The sequence below is a fragment of the Malus sylvestris genome, chromosome 10, assembly GCF_916048215.2.
Source record: "Malus sylvestris chromosome 10, drMalSylv7.2, whole genome shotgun sequence".
In the NCBI taxonomy this organism is placed as follows: Eukaryota; Viridiplantae; Streptophyta; class Magnoliopsida; order Rosales; family Rosaceae; genus Malus; species Malus sylvestris.
The window spans coordinates 14,255,405-14,283,345 of NC_062269.1; positions in this window are offsets into that span (position 1 = coordinate 14,255,405).

Here is a 27,941-nt window from a genome sequence, read left to right on the forward strand (position 1 = left end):
GTGTCCCTGGTTCTCGCATCTAAGTAGTAGCGTTCCATTCATGAGATCATATCTATAAATGCTTAATCATTCCAGAAAAGTGCTTCTTTTATAACATGTGTGAGTGTTTGTTTCCATGTTTACATCAATCTTCTCACATATACTTAGTATAGGAAGTGTAGTTAGAAAATCTGTGTGAAAATAAGAGTGTATCCAGTAAGGAATTGAATGGATTCTCTAAGGCATGTTACTACGTCCATAATGTTGTTTTAAACGATTAAATGTGAGCTAGTGAATGGTAACTATGATTAAGTATATGCTCAAGAGTAGGGATGACTAAAATCTGTGGGAATAATGATCTTTGGCATGTTATGTATCGTTGGAAATCCCTGTAGCAAATGTTGGAAGGTTAGGTTATGTTTTGTTTGTTTTATTTTGCTCGAGGACTAGCAAAAGCTAAGTGTGGGGGAAATTGATAGGAGCATATTTATACGACTTAGTTAGCTTGTTTTCTTGCTTTTAATTAGCTAAACTATGATAATTATAGTGTTTAAAGTTATTTTCGTGCAATTTCAGGTTTTAGTGTCAAAGTATGCAAAAAGAAGCAATTTGGAACATTCTAGAGCATTTTTGGGCCAAGATTGGATTGTGCAAGCATGGAGGCATGAGGATGGACGAATTTGAAGACAAAAGAGGCTATGAACATGCTAAAAATCTGGTGAAACAAATACAAGTTGCAAGAAGGGATAAATTTCTAGAAGGATTGACCAAAACTTCACTCAAAACCAAGAAATTCTTCAATGCCGTGGGCATTGATTCACTTTCACCAGAAATTTGAGTGATGATGCAATGCTTAAATCACCATGACATGTGAGTGGATGATGCAATGCTTAACTCACCATGACATGTGAATGGATGACTCAATACCTAACCCACCAACAATTCCCACTCTTTGCCGTGCTTACCTGCTCAATTCCACCAGAATTTTGTGTTAAACAAGTCCATCCTTTTCCTATAAATACCATGGCAGCAACCTCATTCAAATCATCCAGAAATTAACCATTCTCCAAGCCTTCCCTTGCCTCTCCCTACATATCTAAACCTTCCCCATCCATTCCTCCATATAACCAACCATTCAACCACCATAACCACCTTGTGCCGCCACCATTGAAGGAGAGGAGGAGTAGTGCCGTGCTTATGCAATCTGCAACTATTAGAGTGTTTGGAATTCTTTCTTCTTTTAATTCTATGTTCATGTTTAATTTAACTTGCTGTTCAATTATGTTAAACATGTGGAACTAATTTCTTTTTAGTTAGAGGCAAATTTGAAGCCATGGACATATGTTGGTTATGATTTGTTTTACTCCAGTTATGAATTCATGAACTTTAGATGTGGTTTACTTTTTTGTTTTGATTAAGAACTTGTTTATGTATGTGGGTTGAGGGTCGACACTTAATTTGCATGCCTAAACTTGATGCTGGGATATAAGGGAATTTCACCTAATCGTTATGAACTTATATTCATGAGTAGTAAAGATCGCTAGTCACGATTGTGTTTAAGTAAACCCTAGGCTGGATTAACATGCGTATTCCATAGTTATGAATGCCTAGTCAATGTTTATGATTTCCGTTGAACTTAATGATCTTTGTTGAATGTCTCTATCATGCGTATTCCATAGTTAGGGACTTTGATGAGGAATAATTTGGTTGTAATGCGTATTCCATTCAATCCAATGAATCTAGGGAAATCTAAATTTAAGCGGACCTAATTAACTTGGAACATTGTCATTCATCGTTTGTTGAAGTCATAACTGGGAATCAAATTATATGCATATGTTCATGTGTGGATAAGGAACCCTCTAACTAGTTTCTCATCATTCTATTTCATCACAATCTGTTTTGTTTTAAGTTTATTTTCAAAGTTTAAAGTTTTAAAGTTCAATTTTCGTCAAAACAAAACCCCTTGCTTTTAAGTCTTGCTTTTAGAGTCAAAACTTGTTTCCTTTAAATCTTTTGAGTCTTTTAAAGTTATATTTTCGTCCAAATCACTTGTTAGGTCTAGAATTGAATCTTTTTTATTGTTATTTGCTGTTTTGAGTGTTTTAAGTTAGTTTTGAGTTTATAGAGTCTAGTTTAGTGTTTTTGAGTCTTATATTTGTTGATTAGCATCCCTAGTTAATCCCCGGTCTAGAACGATCCCTACTTACATCATTACTACAATTGTCATCAATAGGGTTTAATTTGTGTGTCAAGTAATTTTCACATCAAGGCCTACTTAGTTTGCATGCTTGAATCTGATGCTAGTGATGCGAAATAGATAAGCACACAAATTAAACCCTCTTTTTGTCAAATTGTAGCAAAGATGTAAGTAGGGATCGTTCTAAACCGGGGATTAGGAGGGATTGCTAAACACTTGGAAACTGACTTAAAACTCAAAAACAAAGTTTAAAACACTAAACTAGACTCAAAGAATGCAAAAGTAAAGGTTAAAACACTTAAACAAACCTAAAACTCAAAACAGCAAATAGAAGGCTCAAAACTGCCTAAAAACCACTTTCTGGGCAGTTTTGAGCACCTACACTAATTTGGACGAAATTTGATGAAAACTTGAATCAAAACACTTAGAAACACAAATCAAAACACTTTCTAACTAATCTAAGACTCTAAAATAAAGGGGGATTTTGTTTTGACGAAAATTAGAATCAAGAGAACAGATTGGAAATAGGGCAAATTGTAAAAACGATTTTGGTGAAATAGATGGGTAAAAGGCTAGTTAGGAGGTTCTTCTCCACACATGTCACACTTGCAAACAAAACGATTTTCAGTTGTTCTTCCAATGAATTATGAATACTCAACGCCCCAAGTTAACCGTGAATTGCACTAATTAACCCTCAGTTTTTCCACAAGTTATTAAGTTGGATGATTGCATACGACAACCCAAAACATTCCCTACAAGTTCCCTACATGAATTGCATAATAGAGATACAAGCAAGAATCATCACGTTCTATGAAAAACATAAGCATTGACGAAGCATTCGTTACTATGAATTGCATGAAACTTATGCTAAGAATTCATTCAACACGATCGTTTTCAAGCGATCTTCACTACTTGTGATTATAAGATTGTAACTATTAGGTGAAACTCCCTCATAATCTAGCATCATATTCATGCATGAAAACTAAGCGTGCACTCTCAATCAACATACACAAATAAGTTATCAATCAAATAGATGAACGAATTGAATCCACAACTTATGAAATAGCAACTGAATATAATCAAATCATATTGCAAGCATGTACATGGTTTCGAATTACCCCCCAACTAAGGGGGTTTAGTTCCTCATACTCACAACATAAAGTTTATTGAATTGAAACATCGAAGACATAAGAAAGATTACACCTAAAACGCCCAAGAATTCCACTTTGAATTTCTGACTTCAAGCTCCTCTTTCTTCTTCTCCTTGCTGCGGCAGAGATGGTTTTGGGTGTTTTTGGATGTGATTTTGGTTTTAGAAGGGAATTAGGATGGTATGGTGGTGCGGCAAGGAGTGGGGATGGTGTATGGAGGTGTAGGATGGTGGCTAGAGGTGTAGAATGGTGTATGGAGGTGGATGAAGGCTGCGGCAAGGATGGGAATTGGCTGGAATGGATGATGGTGGCTGCGGCAAAGGGGGGAGAAAGGGTGATGGACGATTTCTGATTTGTAGAATGGGAGGTGAATGGTGCGGCTAGGTCTAGAAAAATAAATATATATGCACTTCAAAACCCTACAAATCAGATTAGGGTTTCTAGAAACCCAAATCCACCAGAAAAATAAGTTGAACAATCAGAAATTTGGTGAGAAAAAGGGCCTAGGGTGCGGCAAGGATTGGGCTAGGGTTACAAATCAGATTTTTGCATGTGAACAAGGCCTAGGTGCGGCATAGGTCCAAGAAGTAAGGATGGGTCATCCAAAAGCCCAAAGCCGAGAATAGAAACTAACGAAAATGGAAACCTCCAAGAATAGAAACTTCCAACTTTAGAAACTTTGGTTGCCAATTCCGATTTAGGAAAGATCAACCCAAAATGGAAACTTTTAGGCTTAGCTTTCCTACTTCAAGTAGGAGACCTCAAATCTCGAACTCTTCAATTTCATCCCAACCTTGTGTTCCAAGCATGTCCTTTTCATTCCAAGCTCACTTTCGGCTCCAAAAGCTCCAAATTGCATCATTTCATGTAATATGTCCTTTAAACCTGAAAACACATGAAAGTAGCTTAAAAGACTACTTTAACGAAGAAAACATAACAAAGATGCATAAGAACTAGCTAACTAAGGCGCATAAATATGCTCCTATCAAATTCCCCCACACTTAGCTTTTGCTAGTCCTCGAGCAAAACAAACAAAAGAAAGAAAACGAAACGAAACAAACTAACCAAAACAAACCTAAACCTTCCAACGTTTGCCTCAGGGATTTCCAATGCACATGACGTATTAAAGATTGTTATCCCCACAGATTTGAGTCATCTTTACACAAGCACATACTTAATTAAAGCCACTACTCACTAGTTCACAAGTAATCAATTAAAACAATGCTTTGAATGTAGTAACATGCCTTAGAGAGTTCCCTCAATTCCTTACAAGATATACACTCTATTTTCACCCAGATTTTCTAACTCCACACCCTACACTAGTCATATGTGAGAAGATTGATGTAGATATGAAAACAAATGCTCACATATATGTATCACAAAGAACGCAATTTCTAGAGTTAAGAAGCATGTTTAGATATGATCTCATGAATGGAATGCTACTACTTAGATGCGAGAACCAGTGACACCATATGCTCATACCAAATTCAAACTCCACAAATTGAAACACCTAACACTCAAGATAGAAGTTACGGGTTGTAATGGGGCTCGGGGTATTGGTTAACAAGGAAAGGATAAGGAAAACAAACGTTCTTCAAGCGATAGTAAGCAAAGCAATGAAATTGAGACTTAGAATTCACTTAGATTGCAGAAATTAACTTTAAAACACAAGGGGGAGACTTAAACAACTCCTTAGGGTCAAATTCATTGTTTTGGACCCTTACTTCAACAAACAATACTTGGGAGCTCTTTTTCTCAACTTTTCAACTCTTTTTCATTCTTCTCATATTTTTTTTTTCTTCAATTTTTCTTTTTCCACGAAATTTTTTTCTCTTTTCTTTTCTTTTCCGTGCCTATGGCACACAATTCCTCATGAAAAACACTTCCCCCACACTTATTTTCTGCTAACATAGATCAAAAGGAATTCAATTCGAATCATGCTTTACTATGCTTTAAGAACAAGGGTATGGATAGTCCTAATCTAGGCTAGGTGAGGGTAATGTGGGTTAACAAAGAAAAGGCTAAACAAGGCTCAACGGGGTTAAACTTAAACATATAATGGAGTAGGGCACACGGCTTTTTGGCTAAAGTGGTGGTCACTACACAACTTCATCTTGAATATGTGTTATGCAATTCAATGACATGCTTTGAATGAAATGGGCATGAGTTCTAGCATTTGGAACTAAATGATGAAACGCCTTCTAAGTAGCAACCAAGCAGAGAATAATGAGATCATGCAACGACTTTAGAAAACAAAGAATGCACAGATTTTAACTCTCCAAATAAACGTTTAGGCTCAAGTCTCACAAGGTTGTAGCGTTAGTTTGAGTTCCTTCCTTCAAGCATGTTACAAAAACTGATTTTTTCTTTTATGATTGCATGTGAATTCATAAGTTATAACCACAACTAAGCATAAACAAAGAGTAAATCAAACTTTCATCCATGTTAATCACTCTCTTTAACAGCCATGTAATTACAAACCGAATCCTCATCATTGTGTTGGAAGGTACCCTAAGACACAAACAAACACACAAAAACAACTCTTTTTGGGTTTTTAAAACAAATTTTTCAAATTTTTATGTAATTTTCGGATTTTTACTTCAAAACACACTAAAACACATCAAAACTGCTAAAAAACACTTAAAAACAGCAAGGAACAAGTCTTGAAGTTTAGGGTGATAGAATCCCACGAATTTGCATCTAAAACACTTAGTTACCCCCCCACACTTAAATCAAACATTGTCCTCAATGTTTCAAGCATAAAATCACACTAAACAAAAAGAAACACACAAACAGCAACTAAAACAACTAAATAGGCAGATTCGAAATAAATAACAAAGGGAAGAGTTTAGGAACGCAAATCTGGAATTGGAGTGATTCCTTGGTCTTCCTTTGTTGAATTGCATGGGTTGCCTCCCAAGTAGCGCTTTCTTTTACGTCTTGCAGCCGGACGTAAAGCCCATTCACTCTCCATTTGTGCCCACGGCACCCAAAGAAATATCCTCCACGGTTTGTTCAACAAAGTTCTCAAAATATGGCTTCAAACGGTGTCCGTTCACTTGGAATTCATGACCTGTTTTGAGACTTTGAATCTGGATGGCACCATAAGAAGATATGTTAGTAATAACAAACGGTCCAATCCACTTAGAACGTAACTTACCGGGAAACAAACGTAAACGGGAATTGAACAATAGCACTTTCTGCCCAATTGAGAATGATTTCCCACGGATCATGTTGTCATGGAAAGCTTTGGTCTTTTGCTTGTAAATGCTTGCATTATCGTACGCCTCGCGCCGTATCTCATCAAGCTCATTCAATTGCAATCTCCTTTGACTTCCTGCTTCCTCGAGGTTCATGTTAAACTTCTTGATGGCCCAAAGTGCTTTGTGCTCCAATTCAACAGGAAGATGGCACGCCTTGCCATAGACAAGTCGGAAAGGGGACATCCCAATGGGGGTTTTGTACGCCGTACGATACGCCCAAAGTGCGTCATCAAGTCGTAGACTCCAATCCTTCCTCGTTGGTGATGTGAAAATTATGTTGACACACACATTAACCCTCTTTTTATCAATTGTAGCAATGTATGTAAGTAGGGATCGTTCTAGACCGGGGATTAGGAGGGATTGCAAAATCACTTGGACATGACTCAAAAACGTAAAAACAAGTTTTAAACACTAAAATAGACTCAAAGAATGCAAAACTAAACTTTAAAACACCAAAACAAACCAAAAGACTCAAAACAGCACCAAAACACTCAAAACTGCCTTAAAAACACAATCTGGGCAGTTTTGGACACTAAGCACCAAATTGGACGAAATTGGGTTTTAACTTGAATCAAAACACTTAAAAACACAAAGTAAAACACTTACTAACTAATTTGACACTTTAAAACAAAGGGGGATTGGTTTTGGCCGAATTTAAAAACAAAACAAACTTTGTAAATTAGAACAGATTGTAAAAACGAATTTGATTTAAATGGGTGAATGGAAGGCTAGCTAAGGGGTTCATCTCCACACATGTTATACTTGCATACGAAACGATTTCCAATTGCTTTTCAACAAACCATGAATTCTCAATGCCCCAAGTTAATTAGGTCCGCTTAAATTAACCTTCAGATTTTCCTAACGTTATTGAATTGGATGATTGCATACGACAACCCAAAACAGTCCCCACAAGTCCCCTACATGATTGCATAATAGAGATACAAGCAAGAATCATTAAGTTCTATGAAAACCATAAGCATTGACGAAACACTCGTTACTATGATTGCATGAAACTTATGCCAAGAATTTACTTAACGCGATTGAGATCATCAACCTTTACTACTTGTGAATATAATTCCATAACGATTAGGTGAAATTTCCTTATATCTTAGCATTCAATTTATGCATGATAATTAAGCGTGCACTCTCAACCAACACACACAAATCAATGTAATCCACATAGATAAGTAAATTGAATTCACAACTTATGAAACGCAATTAGAAGTAATCAAATCATAATGCAAGCATAAACATGTATTTCGAATCCCCCCCTAGCCAAGGGGGGGTTTAGTTCCTCATACGCACAAAACAAAGAGAATTGAATTTAAACATTGAAATCAAAGGAAAAGAAACACCTAGAAATTCCAGCGACACGAACTTGAATTGCATGAACTTCCGAGCTTCCTTCTCCTCCTCCTTGGTGCGGCAAAGGACTTTGGACAGGTTCTTTGGGGTTATGGATGGTGTAGAAGGGTTATGGATGGATGTAGTAGTGTTTAGGGGAAGGGAATGGTGCGGCAAAGGTGTGGAGAGAGTTTGGACGAATTTCTGGAGTGATTTATGAATTGTGGTGAGTGGTGATCTGATTTAGGGGTTAATAGGAGTATATATAGGCACTTAAAACCCTAGGGTAATCAGATATGGACTTGGATAACCCAAATCCACAAGGAAATAGGTCTAAACAATCAGATTTTGCAAGGGAAAAGGGGTCCTAGGTGCGGCAGGGATAGGATAAGGTGATAAGGTTTCTAGAATGCCTTGCAAGGCAAGGAACTAGGTATCTAGAAGCTAGGGTGCGGCACCAATGTAGGGATTTAAGGATAGGGCTTCTAGAAAGCCCCAAAACTGATAGGAATTGCATGAAACCCACGGCAAGGATGTAAACTTTCTAGAAACTTCTCATTTGTGTCCTACAACACTTTGGAGTCCTTCTAGCATTAGGAAAACATGTCTCAATCCTCCCTTGACTTGGAATTCTTCTCCTTCTTCATCTTGGATTCCTTTTCCTTCTTGGACTTGGAAAACTTCTTTGTTGCTGAAACTTGATGCCATTTGGATTTAACTTTCCTACTTCAAGTAGGAAACCTTGTTTGAGTAGGAATCTTCATCTTCAAGGAATCCTAATTCAACTAGGAAACCCATCTTGACTAGGAATCCTAATTCAACTAGGATTCCATCTTCACTTAGGCGCTTTCCTACTTCGACTAGGAAACCTTGTTCAAGTAGGAAACATCATCTTCAAATCTTCAATTTCGTCCATCCTCTTGGCTCCAAGCATATGACATTCATTCCAAGCTCAACTTTGCTCCAAAAGGCTCCAAAATGCATCCTTTTGCATACTTTGCCCTTAGAACCTGAAAACACATAAAACTAGCTTAAAAGACTTCTTTACTAAGCAAAAACACTATAAATGTACAAGAACAAGCTAAACTAAGGCGCATAAATATGCTCCTATCAGTTGGCCCAACGGTCTTCTCTAGGATTTGCTTGATCTCACGGTTGGAAACCTCGGCTTACCCATTAGTTTGAGGATGGTAAGGTGTAGAAACCTTATGGGTGACACTGTATTTCCTCAATAACGCTTCAATGGTCCGATTGCAAAAGTGTGACCCTCCGTCACTAATGATCACTCGTGGCATTCCGAACCTTGCAAAAATGTTAGTTCTAATAAAATCTGCAACCACCTTAGAATCATTAGTCCGGGTGGCCTTTGCTTCCACCCACTTCGACACATAATCAACCGCAAGCAAAATATATGTAAAACCATACGACGAAGGAAAAGGACCCATAAAATCAGTACCCCAAACATAAAAAATTTCAACATTTAGGATAGAAACCTGCGGCATTTGGTCCCTAGCACTAATACCACCCATTCGTTGGCATTTATCACATGTTAAGCAAAAAGTTTTAGCATCTTTAAAAATACTAGGCCAATAGAATCCACATTGTAACACCTTAAGGGCTGTGCGTTGTGTACCAAAGTGCCCTCCACATGCATATGTGTGACAAAAACTCAAAATTGAATAACATTCAGAATCGTGCACACAACGACGTACAATCTGATCGGGGTAAAATTTCCATAAGTACGGATCATCCCACACATAAAACCGTGCATCATGCCTAAGTTTATCACGTTGGTGCCTAGTGAACTCACTTGGAATACGTTTTGACACCAAATAATTAACAATATCGGCATACCAAGGTGCACTAACCTTAATGGACAGCAATTGTTCATCGGGGAATGTCTCCAAAATCGGCAAAGGCTCCTCATTATGCACCATTCGGCTTAGGTGGTCAGCCACCACGTTTTCACTTCCCTTCTTGTCCCGAATCTCTATGTCAAACTCTTGAAGTAGCAATATCCATCGAATTAGCCGTGGCTTGGCCTCCTTTTTGGTGAGCAAGTACTTCAGAGCTGCATGATCAGTGAAAACAATTACTTTAGTTCCAATTAAATATGATCGAAATTTATCTAAAGCAAAGACAACGGCAAGGAGTTCTTTTTCCGTAGTGGAGTAGTTCAATTGTGCATCGTTTGATAGGAGCATATTTATGCGCCTTAGTTAGCTAGTTCTTATGCATTTTTGTTATGTTTTCTTCGTTAAAGTAGTCTTTTAAGCTACTTTCATGTGTTTTCAGGTTAAAGGACGTATTACATGAAATGATGCAAGTTGGAGCTTTTGGAGCAAGAAAGTGAGCTTGGATTGAAAAGGACATGCTTGGAACACAAGGTTGGGATGGAATTGAAGAGTTGAAGATTTGAGGTTTCCTACTTGATGTAGGAAAGCTAAGCCTAAAAGTTTCCATTTTGCGTTGATCTTTCCTAAACCGGAATTGGCAACCAAAGTTTCTAAAAGTTGGAAGTTTCTATTCTTGGAGGTTTCCATTTTCGTGAGTTTCTATTCTTGGCTTTGGGCTTTTAGATGACCTAAACCCAAATTCCTTATGGACCTTCATCCTATGCCACACCTGGGCCCTCTAGAATCACTTTGCCTTGCCTTGTTAGGGTTTCTAGAAACCCTAACCTTAGCCCACATACCAGCCGCACCCTAGGCCCTTTTTCCCACTAAATGTCTAATTGTTTCAACCTAATTTCTGATGGATTTGTGTTTTAGAGGCCCTAATCTGATTTGCTAGGGTTTTTAAATGCCTATATATATATTTCTAAACCCAAGCCGCACATGAACATTCCCTCTACACAAATCAGAAAATCACCATCACCCTAATCCTCTCCTTGCCGCAGCCACCACCCATTCCAGCAATTTTTCCCACCTTTTGCCGCAGCTTCCATCCAATCCAGCACCATTCCACACATCCATACACCATTCTCCACCTCCATAAACCATTCCCACACCTTGCCGCACCACCATACTATCCTATCTACCTTTCAAAACCCAAAAACACATCCAGAAAACTCCATTCACGCCAGAACCTGTCCCTCACCTTTGCCGAGCCCAACCTTCACCCAACTCCATATTTTCTGACCCCAAACCTTCCTAGCCGTGCCCTACACCCATCCTAGACATTTTTCCACCATTCTCCCTCGTCCAAAATCATCCAAAACTACCCAAAAATCCCCTAAAACCTCTCTGCCGCAGCAAGGAGAAGAAGAAAGAGGAGCTTGCTGTGCAGAATTCAAAGTGGAATTCTTTGGCATTTTAGGTGTAATCTTTCTTATGTCTTCGATGTTTCAATTCAATAAACTTTGTGTTGTGAGTATGAGGAACTAAACCCCCTTAGTTGGGGGGTGATTCGAAACCATGTACATGCTTGCAATTTGATTCGATTACATTCAGTTGTTATTTCATAAGTTATGGATTCAATTCGTTCATCTATTTGATTGATAACTTATTTGTGTATGTTGATTGAGAGTGCACGCTTAGTTTTCATGCATGAATATGATGCTAGATTATGAGGGAGTTTCACCGAATAGTTACAATCTTATAATCACAAGTAGTGAAGATCGCTTGAAAACGATCGCGTTGAATGAATTCTTAGCATAAGTTTCATGCAATTCATAGTAACAAATGCTTCGTCAATGCTTATGTTTTTCATAGAACGTAATGATTCTTGCTTGTATCTCTATTATGCAATTCATGTAGGGAACTTGTAGGGAATGTTTTGGGTTGTCGTATGCAATCATCCAACTTAATAACTTGTGGAAAAACTGAGGGTTAATTAGTGCAATTCACGGTTAACTTGGGGCGTTGAGTATTCATAGTTTATCGGAAGAACAACTGAAAATCGTTTTGTTTGCAAGTGTGACATGTGTGGAGAAGAACCTCCTAACTAGCCTTTTAACCATCTATTTCACCAAAATCGTTTTTACAATCTGCCCTATTTCCAATCTGTTTTCTTTAGTTTAATTTTCGTCAAAACAAAATCCCCCTTTAATTTGAAGTCTTAGATTAGTTAGAAAGTGTTTTGATTTGTGTTTCTAAGTATTTTGATTCAAGTTTTCATCAAATTTCGTCCAAATTAGTGTAGGTGCTCAAAACTGCCCAGAAAGTGGTTTTTAGGCAGTTTTGAGCCTTCTAGTTGCTGTTTTGGTTTTTAGGTTTGTTTAAGTGTTTTAACTTTTAGTTTTGCATTCTTTGAGTCTAGTTTAGTGTTTTTGACTTTGTTTTTGAGTGTTTAAGTCAGTTTCCAAGCGTTTAGCAATCCCTCCTAATCCCCGGTCTAGAACGATCCCTACTTACATCTTTGCTACAATTTGACAAAAAGAGGGTTTAATTTGTGTGCTTATCTATTTCGCATCAAATTTTTGGCGCCGTTGCCGGGGATTAGCAATTTTGCTAATCCCTTGGATTGTTTTTGTTTCTTTTTATTTCACTTTGTTTCTGACTTTGTTTAAGTTTCTGACCTAATTTTGTTTCTTGTTCTTAGGTACTAATGTATGACTAGAAGCTCTCAACCGATTCGTGCGAACATCTTGGATTTTGACGACGATTTTGAGAGGAATTTGAGAAGAGCTAGAAATCAGCAAGAACACCCTCCACTCAATTCCGAATCTGACCTTGAAGAAAACATACAAGAAGAGGAGGAGGAAGCCACGGCAGGGATATTTGAAGAAGTCCAAGGCATGGCCATGGACAATCGTACACTCAAGGAGCTTTCCGCCTCGGGTTTGGATAATGCCACACCCTTGTGCATCCAATACCCCGCGGCTGCCCAAGGTAAGACGGATGAGTTTGAATTATAGTCAAGTTTGCTTCATCATATTCCTAAATACCATGGCTTGTCCATGGAAGATCCTAACAAACATTTGAAAGAATTTGAAGTAGTTTGCTCTAGTATGACTCCCGTCAATGTTGACGGAAATATCTTGAAGATGAAGGCTTTTCCATTCTCTTTGATGGATAAAGCCAAGGATTGGTTATATGAGTTAGCTCCCGGCACTGTCACTTCTTGGGAGAGTATGAAGAGAGCGTTCTTGGAGAAGTTCTTTCCGACTTCTCGCATCATCCTCCTACGCAAAAAGATAAGCGGAATTCAGCAAGAAGAAGGTGAGTCTTTTCCTACATATTCTAAACGATTTAAATCACTTGTTGCTTCTTGTCCACAGCATCAGATGAAGGAGGAGTTGCTTTTGCAATACTTCTACGAGGGTCTCCTACCTCTAGAACGTCAAATGCTTGATGCTTCGGCGGGGGGAGCATTAGTGGACAAAACACCCATGGCTGCCAAGGTCTTGATTGCTAATAGAGCGTTGAACGCTCAACAGTACGAGGGTGTAGGCCAAAGAGGACCCCCACGGCACCAAGTACATGAGGTAAGTTCAACTTCCGATCTTCATTCACAATTGGCTAATCTTACTTCTATTGTTTCACAGATGGCCGAGGGAATGAAGATACAAGGACCTGTGGTGTGTGGCGTATGTTCTATCCAAGGACATGTCTCCGAAAAGTGTCCTCAACTCATCGAGAATGGCGGATGGGAGAGTGCGAATGCCATTGGGTTTCAAAGCCAAAATCAGTCAAGGCATGATCCATACTCCAACACGTATAATCCGGGGTGGCAGGACCATCCAAACTTCAAATGGAGGGAGCCCCAGCAACCTCAGAACCAAGGAGGCTTTAGGCAACAACCCCCGGGGTTCTTTCCCAAAACCTACGGCCCACCCCAAAATCAAGCCCAATCCAGCCCAAGTGCCTCAGGTACGTCTCTTGACAATGATGCACTTCTTAAGATACTAACTAAGTTGTCTAATGGACAGGAAGATCAAGCTAAGGCTATGCAAATCCAAGACAAAATGGTGGATCAACTTGAGAAACAAAATGGAAACTTTTAGGCTTAGCTTTCCTACTTCAAGTAGGAGACCTCAAATCTCGAACTCTTCAATTTCATCCCAACCTTGTGTTCCAAGCATGTCCTTTTCATTCCAAGCTCACTTTCGGCTCCAAAAGCTCCAAATTGCATCATTTCATGTAATATGTCCTTTAAACCTGAAAACACATGAAAGTAGCTTAAAAGACTACTTTAACGAAGAAAACATAACAAAGATGCATAAGAACTAGCTAACTAAGGCGCATAAATATGCTCCTATCAAATTCCCCCACACTTAGCTTTTGCTAGTCCTCGAGCAAAACAAACAAAAGAAAGAAAACGAAACGAAACAAACTAACCAAAACAAACCTAAACCTTCCAACGTTTGCCTCAGGGATTTCCAATGCACATGACGTATTAAAGATTGTTATCCCCACAGATTTGAGTCATCTTTACACAAGCACATACTTAATTAAAGCCACTACTCACTAGTTCACAAGTAATCAATTAAAACAATGCTTTGAATGTAGTAACATGCCTTAGAGAGTTCCCTCAATTCCTTACAAGATATACACTCTATTTTCACCCAGATTTTCTAACTCCACACCCTACACTAGTCATATGTGAGAAGATTGATGTAGATATGAAAACAAATGCTCACATATATGTATCACAAAGAACGCAATTTCTAGAGTTAAGAAGCATGTTTAGATATGATCTCATGAATGGAATGCTACTACTTAGATGCGAGAACCAGTGACACCATATGCTCATACCAAATTCAAACTCCACAAATTGAAACACCTAACACTCAAGATAGAAGTTACGGGTTGTAATGGGGCTCGGGGTATTGGTTAACAAGGAAAGGATAAGGAAAACAAACGTTCTTCAAGCGATAGTAAGCAAAGCAATGAAATTGAGACTTAGAATTCACTTAGATTGCAGAAATTAACTTTAAAACACAAGGGGGAGACTTAAACAACTCCTTAGGGTCAAATTCATTGTTTTGGACCCTTACTTCAACAAACAATACTTGGGAGCTCTTTTTCTCAACTTTTCAACTCTTTTTCATTCTTCTCATATTTTTTTTTTCTTCAATTTTTCTTTTTCCACGAAATTTTTTTCTCTTTTCTTTTCTTTTCCGTGCCTATGGCACACAATTCCTCATGAAAAACACTTCCCCCACACTTATTTTCTGCTAACATAGATCAAAAGGAATTCAATTCGAATCATGCTTTACTATGCTTTAAGAACAAGGGTATGGATAGTCCTAATCTAGGCTAGGTGAGGGTAATGTGGGTTAACAAAGAAAAGGCTAAACAAGGCTCAACGGGGTTAAACTTAAACATATAATGGAGTAGGGCACACGGCTTTTTGGCTAAAGTGGTGGTCACTACACAACTTCATCTTGAATATGTGTTATGCAATTCAATGACATGCTTTGAATGAAATGGGCATGAGTTCTAGCATTTGGAACTAAATGATGAAACGCCTTCTAAGTAGCAACCAAGCAGAGAATAATGAGATCATGCAACGACTTTAGAAAACAAAGAATGCACAGATTTTAACTCTCCAAATAAACGTTTAGGCTCAAGTCTCACAAGGTTGTAGCGTTAGTTTGAGTTCCTTCCTTCAAGCATGTTACAAAAACTGATTTTTTCTTTTATGATTGCATGTGAATTCATAAGTTATAACCACAACTAAGCATAAACAAAGAGTAAATCAAACTTTCATCCATGTTAATCACTCTCTTTAACAGCCATGTAATTACAAACCGAATCCTCATCATTGTGTTGGAAGGTACCCTAAGACACAATCAAACACACAAAAACAACTCTTTTTGGGTTTTTAAAACAAATTTTTCAAATTTTTATGTAATTTTCGGATTTTTACTTCAAAACACACTAAAACACATCAAAACTGCTAAAAAACACTTAAAAACAGCAAGGAACAAGTCTTGAAGTTTAGGGTGATAGAATCCCACGAATTTGCATCTAAAACACTTAGTTACCTCCCCACACTTAAATCAAACATTGTCCTCAATGTTTCAAGCATAAAATCACACTAAACAAAAAGAAACACACAAACAGCAACTAAAACAACTAAATAGGCAGATTCGAAATAAATAACAAAGGGAAGAGTTTAGGAACGCAAATCTGGAATTGGAGTGATTCCTTGGTCTTCCTTTGTTGAATTGCATGGGTTGCCTCCCAAGTAGCGCTTTCTTTTACGTCTTGCAGCCGGACGTAAAGCCCATTCACTCTCCATTTGTGCCCACGGCACCCAAAGAAATATCCTCCACGGTTTGTTCAACAAAGTTCTCAAAATATGGCTTCAAACGGTGTCCGTTCACTTGGAATTCATGACCTGTTTTGAGACTTTGAATCTGGATGGCACCATAAGAAGATATGTTAGTAATAACAAACGGTCCAATCCACTTAGAACGTAACTTACCGGGAAACAAACGTAAACGGGAATTGAACAATAGCACTTTCTGCCCAATTGAGAATGATTTCCCACGGATCATGTTGTCATGGAAAGCTTTGGTCTTTTGCTTGTAAATGCTTGCATTATCGTACGCCTCGCGCCGTATCTCATCAAGCTCATTCAATTGCAATCTCCTTTGACTTCCTGCTTCCTCGAGGTTCATGTTAAACTTCTTGATGGCCCAAAGTGCTTTGTGCTCCAATTCAACAGGAAGATGGCACGCCTTGCCACAGACAAGTCGGAAAGGGGACATCCCAATAGGGGTTTTGTACGCCGTACGATACGCCCAAAGTGCGTCATCAAGTCGTAGACTCCAATCCTTCCTCGTTGGCCCAACGGTCTTCTCTAGGATTTGCTTGATCTCACGGTTGGAAACCTCGGCTTGCCCATTAGTTTGAGGATGGTAAGGTGTAGAAACCTTATGGGTGACACTGTATTTCCTCAATAACGCTTCAATGGTCCGATTGCAAAAGTGTGACCCTCCGTCACTAATGATCACTCGTGGCATTCCGAACCTTGCAAAAATGTTAGTTCTAATAAAATCTGCAACCACCTTAGAATCATTAGTCCGGGTGGCCTTTGCTTCCACCCACTTCGACACATAATCAACCGCAAGCAAAATATATGTAAAACCATACGACGAAGGAAAAGGACCCATAAAATCAGTACCCCAAACATCAAAAATTTCAACATTTAGGATAGAAACCTGCGGCATTTGGTCCCTAGCACTAATACCACCCATTCGTTGGCATTTATCACATGTTAAGCAAAAAGTTTTAGCATCTTTAAAAATACTAGGCCAATAGAATCCACATTGTAACACCTTAAGGGCTGTGCGTTGTGTACCAAAGTGCCCTCCACATGCATATGTGTGACAAAAACTCAAAATTGAATAACATTCAGAATCGTGCACACAACGACGTACAATCTGATCGGGGTAAAATTTCCATAAGTACGGATCATCCCACACATAAAACCGTGCATCATGCCTAAGTTTATCACGTTGGTGCCTAGTGAACTCACTTGGAATACGTTTTGACACCAAATAATTAACAATATCGGCATACCAAGGTGCACTAACCTTAATGGACAGCAATTGTTCATCGGGGAATGTCTCCAAAATCGGCAAAGGCTCCTCATTATGCACCATTCGGCTTAGGTGGTCAGCCACCACGTTTTCACTTCCCTTCTTGTCCCGAATCTCTATGTCAAACTCTTGAAGTAGCAATATCCATCGAATTAGCCGTGGCTTGGCCTCCTTTTTGGTGAGCAAGTACTTCAGAGCTGCATGATCAGTGAAAACAATTACTTTAGTTCCAATTAAATATGATCGAAATTTATCTAAAGCAAAGACAACGGCAAGGAGTTCTTTTTCCGTAGTGGAGTAGTTCAATTGTGCATCGTTCAACGTCCGTGAGGCGTAGTAAATGACATGCGGCCTCTTGTCCTTTCTTTGTCCTAAAACAGCTCCTAAAGCATAGTCGGACGCATCACACATGAGCTCGAAAGGTAGACTCCAATCCGGTGGAACAATGATGGGTGCCGTGGTCAACAACTCCTTGAGTTGGTTGAATGATGCCGTGCACTCCTTGGTGAATTCAAACGCCACTTCTTTTTGTAGGAGTCGGCAAAGAGGTTGTGCTATCTTCGAGAAATCTTTGATGAACCTACGATAGAATCCTGCATGGCCAAGAAACGAACGAACCTCTCTAACCGAAGTCGGAGAGGGTAAGTGACGTACAAGATCTATTTTCGACTTATCAACCTCAATACCTTTTTCAGAGATTATATGACCTAAAACGATGCCTTGTTTAACCATAAAATGACATTTTTCCCAATTAAGTACAAGGTTAGTTTCAACACAAGGTTTTAGGATCAAACTTAGATTATGCAAGCAACTATCAAACGCATCACCAAATACACTAAAATCATCCATAAACACTTCAATTATCTTTTCTACGTAATCAGAAAATATGCTCATCATGCATCTTTGAAATGTAGCAGGTGCATTACATAAACCAAAAGGCATGCGACGATATGCAAATGTTCCAAACGGGCATGTAAAAGTGGTTTTTTCTTGGTCCTCGGGTGAAATAACAATTTGATTATAACCAGAATAACCATCAAGAAAACAATAGAAAACATAACCCGCTAACCTCTCAAGCATTTGGTCAATGAACGGCAATGGGAAGTGGTCCTTCCTCGTGGTGGTGTTTAGCTTCCTATAGTCAATGCACACCCTCCAACCGGTTTGAATACGTTGAGGGACAAGCTCATTCTCGGCATTAGCTACCACCGTCACTCCGGACTTCTTTGGCACGCATTGAACGGGCGAAACCCACTTACTATCCGAGATTGGATAGATAACCCCACAATCTAGAAGCTTTATGATCTCCTTTTTCACTACTTCCATCATCGGAGGGTTAAGACGGCGTTGAGCCTCTCTAGTTGGTTTTGCCCCCTCCTCAAGAAATATGTGATGCATACAAGTTGTAGGGCTTATACCTTTAATATCGGCCAATGTCCAACCTAGGGCAGATTTGAACTCCTTCAAAACTCGAAGCAATTTCTCCTCCTCTTGTGCCGTGAGGGAGGAGGAAATGATGGCAGGTAGTGTTTCATTTTCTCCCAAGAAAATGTACTTCAAATGGCTCGGCAAAGGCTTGAGTTCAAGGATAGGTGCCTGAATTATGGATGGAAGCAATTTGTTAGTCGAAATGGGAATGGACTCACGGTTAGTATACTTACCATCAAGCTTAGGTGAGGACTCAATGGCAGCCACAACTTCAAGTAATTCCTCACTAGGGGGCACGGCATGGGATGATTCATGTATGCCGTGGGTATGCATGCAATCTGCCCCCTTTGTTTTGATTTCCATGCCTCGTGTAATGACCTTCTCAAGCGCATCGTCATTCAAATCGTCGAGATATCCCTGCGCCAAAGAGTCAATTATATCCATAGAAAAGCATGAATGGTCCTCACTAGGGTATTTAATGGAATCAGAAAGATTAAAATTAACAACTTCCCCATCGAATTCCATGGATAAAGTTCCACTATACACATCAATCTTCGTCCGGGCCGTCTTCATGAATGGCCTTCCAAGTAGAATGGGCAGCGAAGGAGCATGGTCCGATTCATCCATCTCGAGGACATAGAAATCCGCCGGGAAAACTAAATGATTAACCTGCACAAGAACATCTTCCAAAACTCCCTTTGGATAGGCGTTAGATCTATCGGCTAATTGTATTATTACCCCATCATTTTTCAACGCTCCTAAGTTCATAGATGCATAAATGGAATATGGCATAACATTTATAGAAGCACCTAAATCAAGCATGGCAGATTCAAATCTAGTGTTCCCAATGACACAAGGAATGCTAAAGCTACCTGGATCTTTGCATTTGGGAGGTAGTTTGCGTTGCAAGATGGCGGACACATTCTCACCTACCTTTACCACTTCCTTAGTCGACATCCTCTTCCTAGTGGTACACAACTCTTTCAAGAACTTAGCATACCTTGGAACTTGCTTGATTGCATCTAATAAAGGTATGTTAACTTGAACTTTCCGAAAGGTTTCGAGGATATCCTTTTCTGCCTCTTCTTTCTTCGTTTGCATGAACCTACTAGGAAAAGGCACAATTGAAGGGAAAACATTAGTATGAACCGAATTTGACACATTCTTACCTTTGTGGGACAGATTGGGCAGATTTGGGACATTAGGAGCTTGCGGCAAAGGTGGAACCACCTTTGCCGTGGGCAACCTTGATTCCTCCTCTTCCAATTGCAAAAGTTCATCCTCATTATGACCTGTTTTTGATGTAGGACCTGCCCCAACTTCCTTACCACTTCTTAGGGTGATTGCTTTGGTACTTTCGAACCCTCCCTTCGGATTTGGAATGGTGGAACTAGGGAGTTGTCCGGGATCTCGAAACTTACCTACAAACTCGGCAATCTGCCCAATTTGTTTCTCAAGTTGATCCACCCTCTTATCTTGGTTTTGCATAGCCTTTGCTTGATCTTCCTGCCCATTAGACAACTTGGAGCCGTGCATGCCATTCAAGGAGCTTGGATTGTGGAGCGTTTCTAGGTGTTTTCTATCTTTGTTTTAATGTTTAAATTTATTTATCTTTGTTTATTTGCGAGTATGAGGAACTAAACCCCCCTTGGCTAGGGGGGGATTCGAAACCATGTTTATGCTTGCTATATGATTTGATTACTTCTAATTGCGTTTCATAAGTTGTGAGTTCAATTTGCTTATCTATGTGAATTAAAACTTATTCTTGTATGTTGATTGAGGGTCGACACTTAGTTTGCATGCATGAATTTGATGCTAGGATATAAGGGAATTTCACCTAATCGTTATGAACTTATATTCACAAGTAGTAAAGGTTGTTGATCACAATCGTGTTAAGTAAATTCTTGGCATAAGTTTCATGCAATCATAGTAACAAGTGCTTTGTCAATGCTTATGACTTTCATAGAACTTAATGATTCTTGCTTGTATCTCTATTATGCAATCATGTAGGGGACTTGTGGGGAATGCTTTGGGTTGTCGTATGCAATTCATCCAATTCAATAACTTAAGGAAAATCTGAAGGTTAATTTAAGCGGACCTAATTAACTTGGGGCGTTGAGAATTCATGGTTTATTGAAAAGCAATTGGAAATCGTTTTATATGCAAGTGTGACATGTGTGGAGATGAACCCCTTAGCTAGCCTTCCATCCATTCAAATCATCCAAATTCGTTTTAAAATCTGTTTTAGTTTACAAAGTTTTGTTTTGTTTTTAAATTCGTCCAAAATCAATCCCCCTTTTCTTTGTTGAGTCATACTAGTTAGAAATCAATTTAGTTTGTGTTCTTAAGTGTCTTGAGTCAAGTTATAATCAATTTTCGTCCAAATTCTTCCTGAGTGTCAGAAACTGTCCAGAAAGTGTTTTAAGGCAGTTTTGAGTGTTTGTTTGCTGTTTTGAGTCTTTTTGTTTGTTTTGGTGTTTTAAAGTTTAGTTTTGCATTCTTTGAGTCTAGTTTAGTGTTTTAAACTTGTTTTTACGTATTTGAGTCAGTTTTCAAGTGATTTAGCAATCCCTCCTAATCCCCGGCCTAGAACGATCCCTACTTACATACTTACTACAATCGATAAAAAGAGGGTTAATTTGTGTGTCAACATAATTTTCACATCATTTACGAAACAAAAACTGAAGGTAATCAATTCATATCAAACATATGTCCATGGCTTCAAATTCACCTCTAACTAATAAGAAAATTAGTTACACATGTTCATAACAATTGAAAAGCAATCTGAAATAAACATGGAAACAAAACAAAGGAAGAAAGAACTCTAGAAACTCCAAAGGATGCAGGTAGGCTTGCGGCACACTCCTCCTTCTCCAATGGAAGCCACGACAAGGCATTGTCCTCTCTCCTCTGCGGCAAAATATGGATTTTTGAATGGGTGGTGGTGTAGAGCGAATTATGGTGTGGTGGGTGGTGTTTTTGCCGCTGAAAGGGGTGTAGAATTATATAGGGGGTGGTTGTGCGAAATTATGACTAAAAACACATATTTATAGCCTAGGGTTTTGACAAATTCTGATGGGAAAAGGCTTAGGATTTTCGGCAAAGGCTTGGGCCTCAATCTAAGGGGGAAAAGAACTAGGGTTTGTGCAGATTTTAGGGTTTCTAGAAGGGTTTGGGGATCCACTTTTGTAGGGAATTCTAGAAACAATGTTATGTGGCTGATTTCTAGAAGAACAAGGCCTAAAAACATGCAGCACCAATGTAGGAACAGATAAGGCCTTCTGGAAAGGTTTCTAGGTGATTTAAATCAGAAATTAACTCCCCTTGCAGTAGGAATTAAGTTAGAATAAGATTAGGATAGGATATGATGAGATAAGGTTAGTTACAGTTTGGATAAGGTTTAGATAATTTTCCTTCTTTCTTGCTAATTCCTTGTCTTCCAAGTCTTGAAATAATTTCTCCAGATTTATAGCACATTCCTAGCCTCATTTAAGAACCAAAAATGTCCATCCCTTGTGCTCCACATGCATGCAATCCAATTCAGCCCAAAAGTGCTATAAAAAGTTTCAAAATGCACTTTCTTGCCAACTTTGCCAATTAGACCTACAAACACACGAACATAGCTTAAATCACTATAATAAGCATAAACTAACTAAGTAAATGCAAGAAAACATGCTAACTAAGTCGCATAAATATGCTCCTATCAATTTCCCTGTTCGAAACCTCGGCTTGGCCACTTGTTTGGGCGTGATAAGGTATTGCAACCTTATGCGTGACATTATATTTCTTGAGCAGTGCCTTGATGGTTCAATTGCAAAAATGAGAACCTCCATCACTTATGAGAACTCTTGGCATGCCAAACCTTGCAAAGATGTTAGTTTTAATGAAATCTGCAACCACTTTAGAATCATTAGTACGGGTGGCTTTTGCTTCCGCCCATTTCGACACATAATCCACAACAAGCAAAATATAAAGGACACCATGTGAGGGAGGAAAAGGACCCATGAAATCAATGCCCCAAACATAAAAAATTTCGACAGCGAGAATGGATGTTTGCGGCATTTGGTCTCTTTGACCTATATTTCCTGTTCTTTGGCAATGATCACAAGTCATACAAAAAGTTCTAGCATCCTTAAAGACATTAGGCCAATAAAATCCACATTCTAAAATCTTATGTGGTGTGCGTTGTGTGCCAAAATGACCACCACATGCATATGTGTGACAAAAAGTTAAAATTGAATGAAATTCGAACTCATGCACACACCTACGCATAATCTGATCAGAGCAATATTTCCACAAATATGGGTCATCCCAAACATAAAACCGTGCATCCTTTATAAGTTTATCATGTTGGTGCTTGTTTAGGTTGCTTGGAACTTGTTTAGACGCCAAATAATTCACCAAATCTGCATACCATGGTTCACTTACCTTAACGGACAACAATTGCTCATCAGGGAACGTTTCTGGGATAGGTAATGACTCCTCATTATGCACCAAATGGCTCAAGTGGTCTGCCACCACGTTTTCACTCCCTTTCTTGTCCCTAATTTCAATATCGAACTTTTGGAGAAGAAGCATCCAGCGAATAAACCTTGGTTTGGCTTCTTTCTTTATGAGCAAATATTTCAAAGCTGCATGATCAATGTAAACAATGACTTTAGTGCCAATTAAATAAGAACGAAATTTATCTAATGCAAACACAACATCAGGGAGTTCTTTTTCAGTGGTGGAGTAGTTTAATTGAGCATCATTCAAGGTCCGGGAAACATAATAGATGACATGTGGCTGTTTGTTCTTCCTTTGACCTAAAACAGCTCTAATTGCATAATCTGAGGCATCACACATGAGCTCAAAAGGAAGACTCCAATCTGGTAGAATTATGATAAGGGTCGAAGTGAGCAATTCCTTGAGGTGTTTGAAGGCCTTCTCACATTCCTTATTGAACTTGAATGGCACTTTTTTGTTTTGAAAGAGACGACAAATGGGCTAGGAAATTTTGGAAAAATCATTGATGAATCGCTTATAGAATCCTGCATGTCCAAGAAAAGAACGAACCTCTTTCACCGAAGTGGGAGAGGGTAAGTAGTGTACAAGATCTATTTTTGATTTATCAACCTCAATTCCTTTTTCAGAGATTATGTGACCCAAAACTAGGGCTGGAAAAAAATCCCAAAAATCCTAAACCGAACCAAAAAATTCCCGAACCCGAACTGAAAAAATCCGAAACCGAAATTCCAGAAAATTTCAGTACCCAATACCGAACCGATCCCAAAATTTCGGTACGGGAATCGGTCACAAGTTTTTGGGATTTCGGTAATCCCAAAACGAACCAAAAATATATATATATATTATTTAATTTTTAAACATATATTTAGAATTTTAATAGTCGTTGGATTCTGTTGAGATTTGATCTCAACCGTTGCATATAAATTGTGTATGATTTATCCTTCCTGGTGTGAATGTATATATGTGTGTCTATGTGTGCATGGGAAACATGAAAAAGTTTGGCATTTGGCATTGTAAATGACTAGGACAGATAAGGAGGGGAAGGAGGAGTGAAATGCACGTTAATGACTAATGGGAATTTTGATGCTCAAGTCCTCCATGAAATTTAATATGTGCACAAATTAAATTGTAAGTTACAGATTAAATTTATTTTTATTGCAACAAATTGGTTTGGTTGTATACTTGTAACTTACAATGGCCTATGAAATTTATTAAGAAAATTTAGTCTGTAATAGATTGGCAGCCCAATAAAAAAAGGTTGAATTTTAGCCTAAAACATAATATGTCAAATTTTAGTCCAAAAGCCCAAAAGCCCAAAATCATTTTGGGATTCCCGAAAATTAGGATTCCCGAAAAATTAGTTTGGGATCGGTATTGAATTTCGAATTCTTGAAAATTTTGGTTTGGGAATCAGGACACGGGTTTCGGTTTGGTATCCCATACTGAACCACGCCTACCCAAAACTATGCCTTGTTTTACCATGAAATGACATTTCTCCCAATCTAGAACAAGGTTAGTTTCAACGCATCGTTTCAAGATTAAGGTAAGATTATCCAAGCAAGCATCAAATGACTTACCAAAAACATTAAAATCATCCATGAATACTTCAATGATCTTTTCAACATAATCTGAAAAATACTTACCATGAATCTTTGAAATGTGGCTGGTGCATTGTATAAACCGAATGACATTCGACGATAAGCAAAATTACCAAATGGGCAAGTGAAAGTGGTCTTTTCTTAATCTTCCGGAGCTATTACAATCTGATTATAACCTGAGTAACCATCAAGAAAACAATAAAGTGCATAACTAGCTAACCTTTCAAGCATTTGATCAATGAATGGCAAAGGGAAATGACCCTTCCTTGTGGTGGCGTTGAGCTTTTCATTCTTTTGGATACGTGTTCTTGGGAACAACTTGTACCAGCGAAACCCACCGACTATCAGAGATTGGATAGATCACTCCATAATCAAGTAGATTGATAATCTCCTTTTTGACTACTTTCATTATTGGATGGTTGAGTCGGCGTTGAGCTTCTCGGGACAGTTTAGCCCCCTCCTCCAAGAGTATACGATGCATGCAAGTTGTAGGAATTATACCCTTGATGTCGGTCAATGTCCATCCAATGGCTGTTTTGTATTCATTCAACACCCTCACCAACTTTTCTTCTTCTTATGCCGTGAGTGAGGAAGAAACTATGACAGGTAAAGTTTCTTGGTCTCCCAAGAAAACATACTTCAAATGGCTTGGTAATGGTTTAAGTTCGAGGGAGGGTGCCTGAATTACTGAGGGTAGCATTTTATTAGTAGAAACTGAACTTGAAATTGGAATAAAAAACTTACCATTTTGTTGTGGCAATGACTCTAGGGCAGCCACCATCTCAACTACTTCTTCACTAGGGTGCACGACATGGATGTCTTCATGCTTGCCATGGGTGAGCATTGATTCTGCCCATTGGTTTTTAGGCCCATTCCTTTTGTAATGGTTGTTTCAAGGGCATCCTCATTCAAATCTTCAAAGGATTGTTGCGCCAATGAATCAATTATATCAATAGAAAAACAAGAATGATCATCACTAGGGTACTTTATAGTTTCAGAAAGATAATAATCAATAACATCCCTATCAAATTCCATGGATAATTTTCGCATCAATTAGTGGTATTCAACAAAATCAAGGAGAATCCTTCCCTGCGTACTATGAATGTTTTTAAGGTCTTATTGCTTCATGTCCTCAACACCAAATGAAGGAAGAGTTGCTCATTCAATACTTTTACGAAGGACTACTTCCTATTGAACGCCAAATGTTAGATGCCTCAGTGAGAGGTGCATTGGTTGATAAGACACCCATGGTAGCCAAACTTTGATTGCTAACCGAACATTAAACGCTCAGCAATATGAAAGAGTTGGGCAGAGAGACCTCCCACGACAGCAAGTAAATGAGGTAAGTTCCGTTTCTGATTTGCAATCTCAAATAACTAACCTTACTTCTATGTTTTCACAGTTTATGGAATGATGCAAAACACAAGGAATTTCCCTAAGTGTGTGTGGCGTATGCTCAATTCAAGGCCACCCATTTGAGAAATGTCCTCAATTGATTGAGAACGGTGGATGGGAAAGTGCAAACGCCATTGGCTACCAAGGCCCGAATCAGCCCCGATATGATCCATATGCCAACACTTACAATTCGGGATGGCGTGATCACCCAAATTTCAAATGGAAGGAGTCACAACAACTTGCCCAACAAAGAGGATTTCGGCCACAACCCCCTGGGATATACCTAAGGCCCTACGCACCAGCACAACCTCAACCACAACTTGCCCAAACTAATTCAGGTACATTTATGGATAATGATCAAATTGTTCAATTACTAATCTCTTTGGTGCAGGGGTAGCAAAGCCAAAACAAAACAATGCTCAATCAAGCTAAGGAGGTGGATGAGTTGAAGAAACAAATGGGCCAAATGACAGAGTTCATGGGGCAATTCAAAGAGCAAGGCAAACTGCCTAGCACAACCGTTGTGAATCCAAGGGAAGGATTGAATCAGCCAAGGCCATTACGTTGAGAAGTGGAAAAGAAGTTGGAATGGACCCCCAACCATCAAAATCTGCCCAAACGGAGGACGAGAAACTGCAATAAGAGGAGGATGTCCAACACATACCCACGGCAAGGAAGGAAACAACCTTGTCGTGCACTTCTAGCACCCCTAAATCGTCCACCATAGGTAAGTTAGGTCCAATTTCGGTTAATTCTAACCCTATTCCACCCAATGTTCCTTTCCCTCGTATATTCATGCAAACAAAGAAGGAAGAAAGTGAAAAAGACATTCTTGAAACATTCAGAAAAGTACAAGTCAATATTCCCCTTCTTGATGCAATCAAACAAGTCCCCAAGTATGCCAAGTTCTTGAAGGAGATGTGCACGACAAGAAAGAGAATTTTGAACAAGGAGGTGGTAAGAGTAGGTGAAAATGTTTCAGCCGTTTTGCAACGTAAACTGCCCCTTAAATGCAAAGATCCGGGCAGTTTTACGATTCCTTGTGTAATAGGCAATACTCGCTTTGAACATGCCATGTTAGACTTAGGTGCATCCATAAATGTCATGCCCTATTCCATTTATGCATCTATGAACTTGGGTAAGCTGAAAAATGATGGGGTAATTATTCAATTAGTCGATAGATCTAACGCATATCCAAAAGGAGTTTTGGAAGATGTTTTAGTGCAGGTTAATCACTTGATCTTTCTGAATGATTTCTATTTTTGATTTATCAACCTCTATTCCCTTTGCTGAAACTATGTGACCTAAAACTATCCCTTGTTTAACCATAAAGTAACATTTTTCCCAATTCAAAACAAGGTTAGTTTTAATGCACCATTTTAAGATTAAAGTAAGATTATCTAAACAACCATCAAACAACTCACTAAAGACACTAAAATCATCCATGAAAACTTCAATGATCTTCTCAACAAAATCTGAAAATATACTTATCATGCATCTCTGGAATGTGGCTGGTGCATTACACAAACCGAATGGCATTCGACGATAAGCGAAAGTACCAAATGGACAAGTAAAAGTAGTATT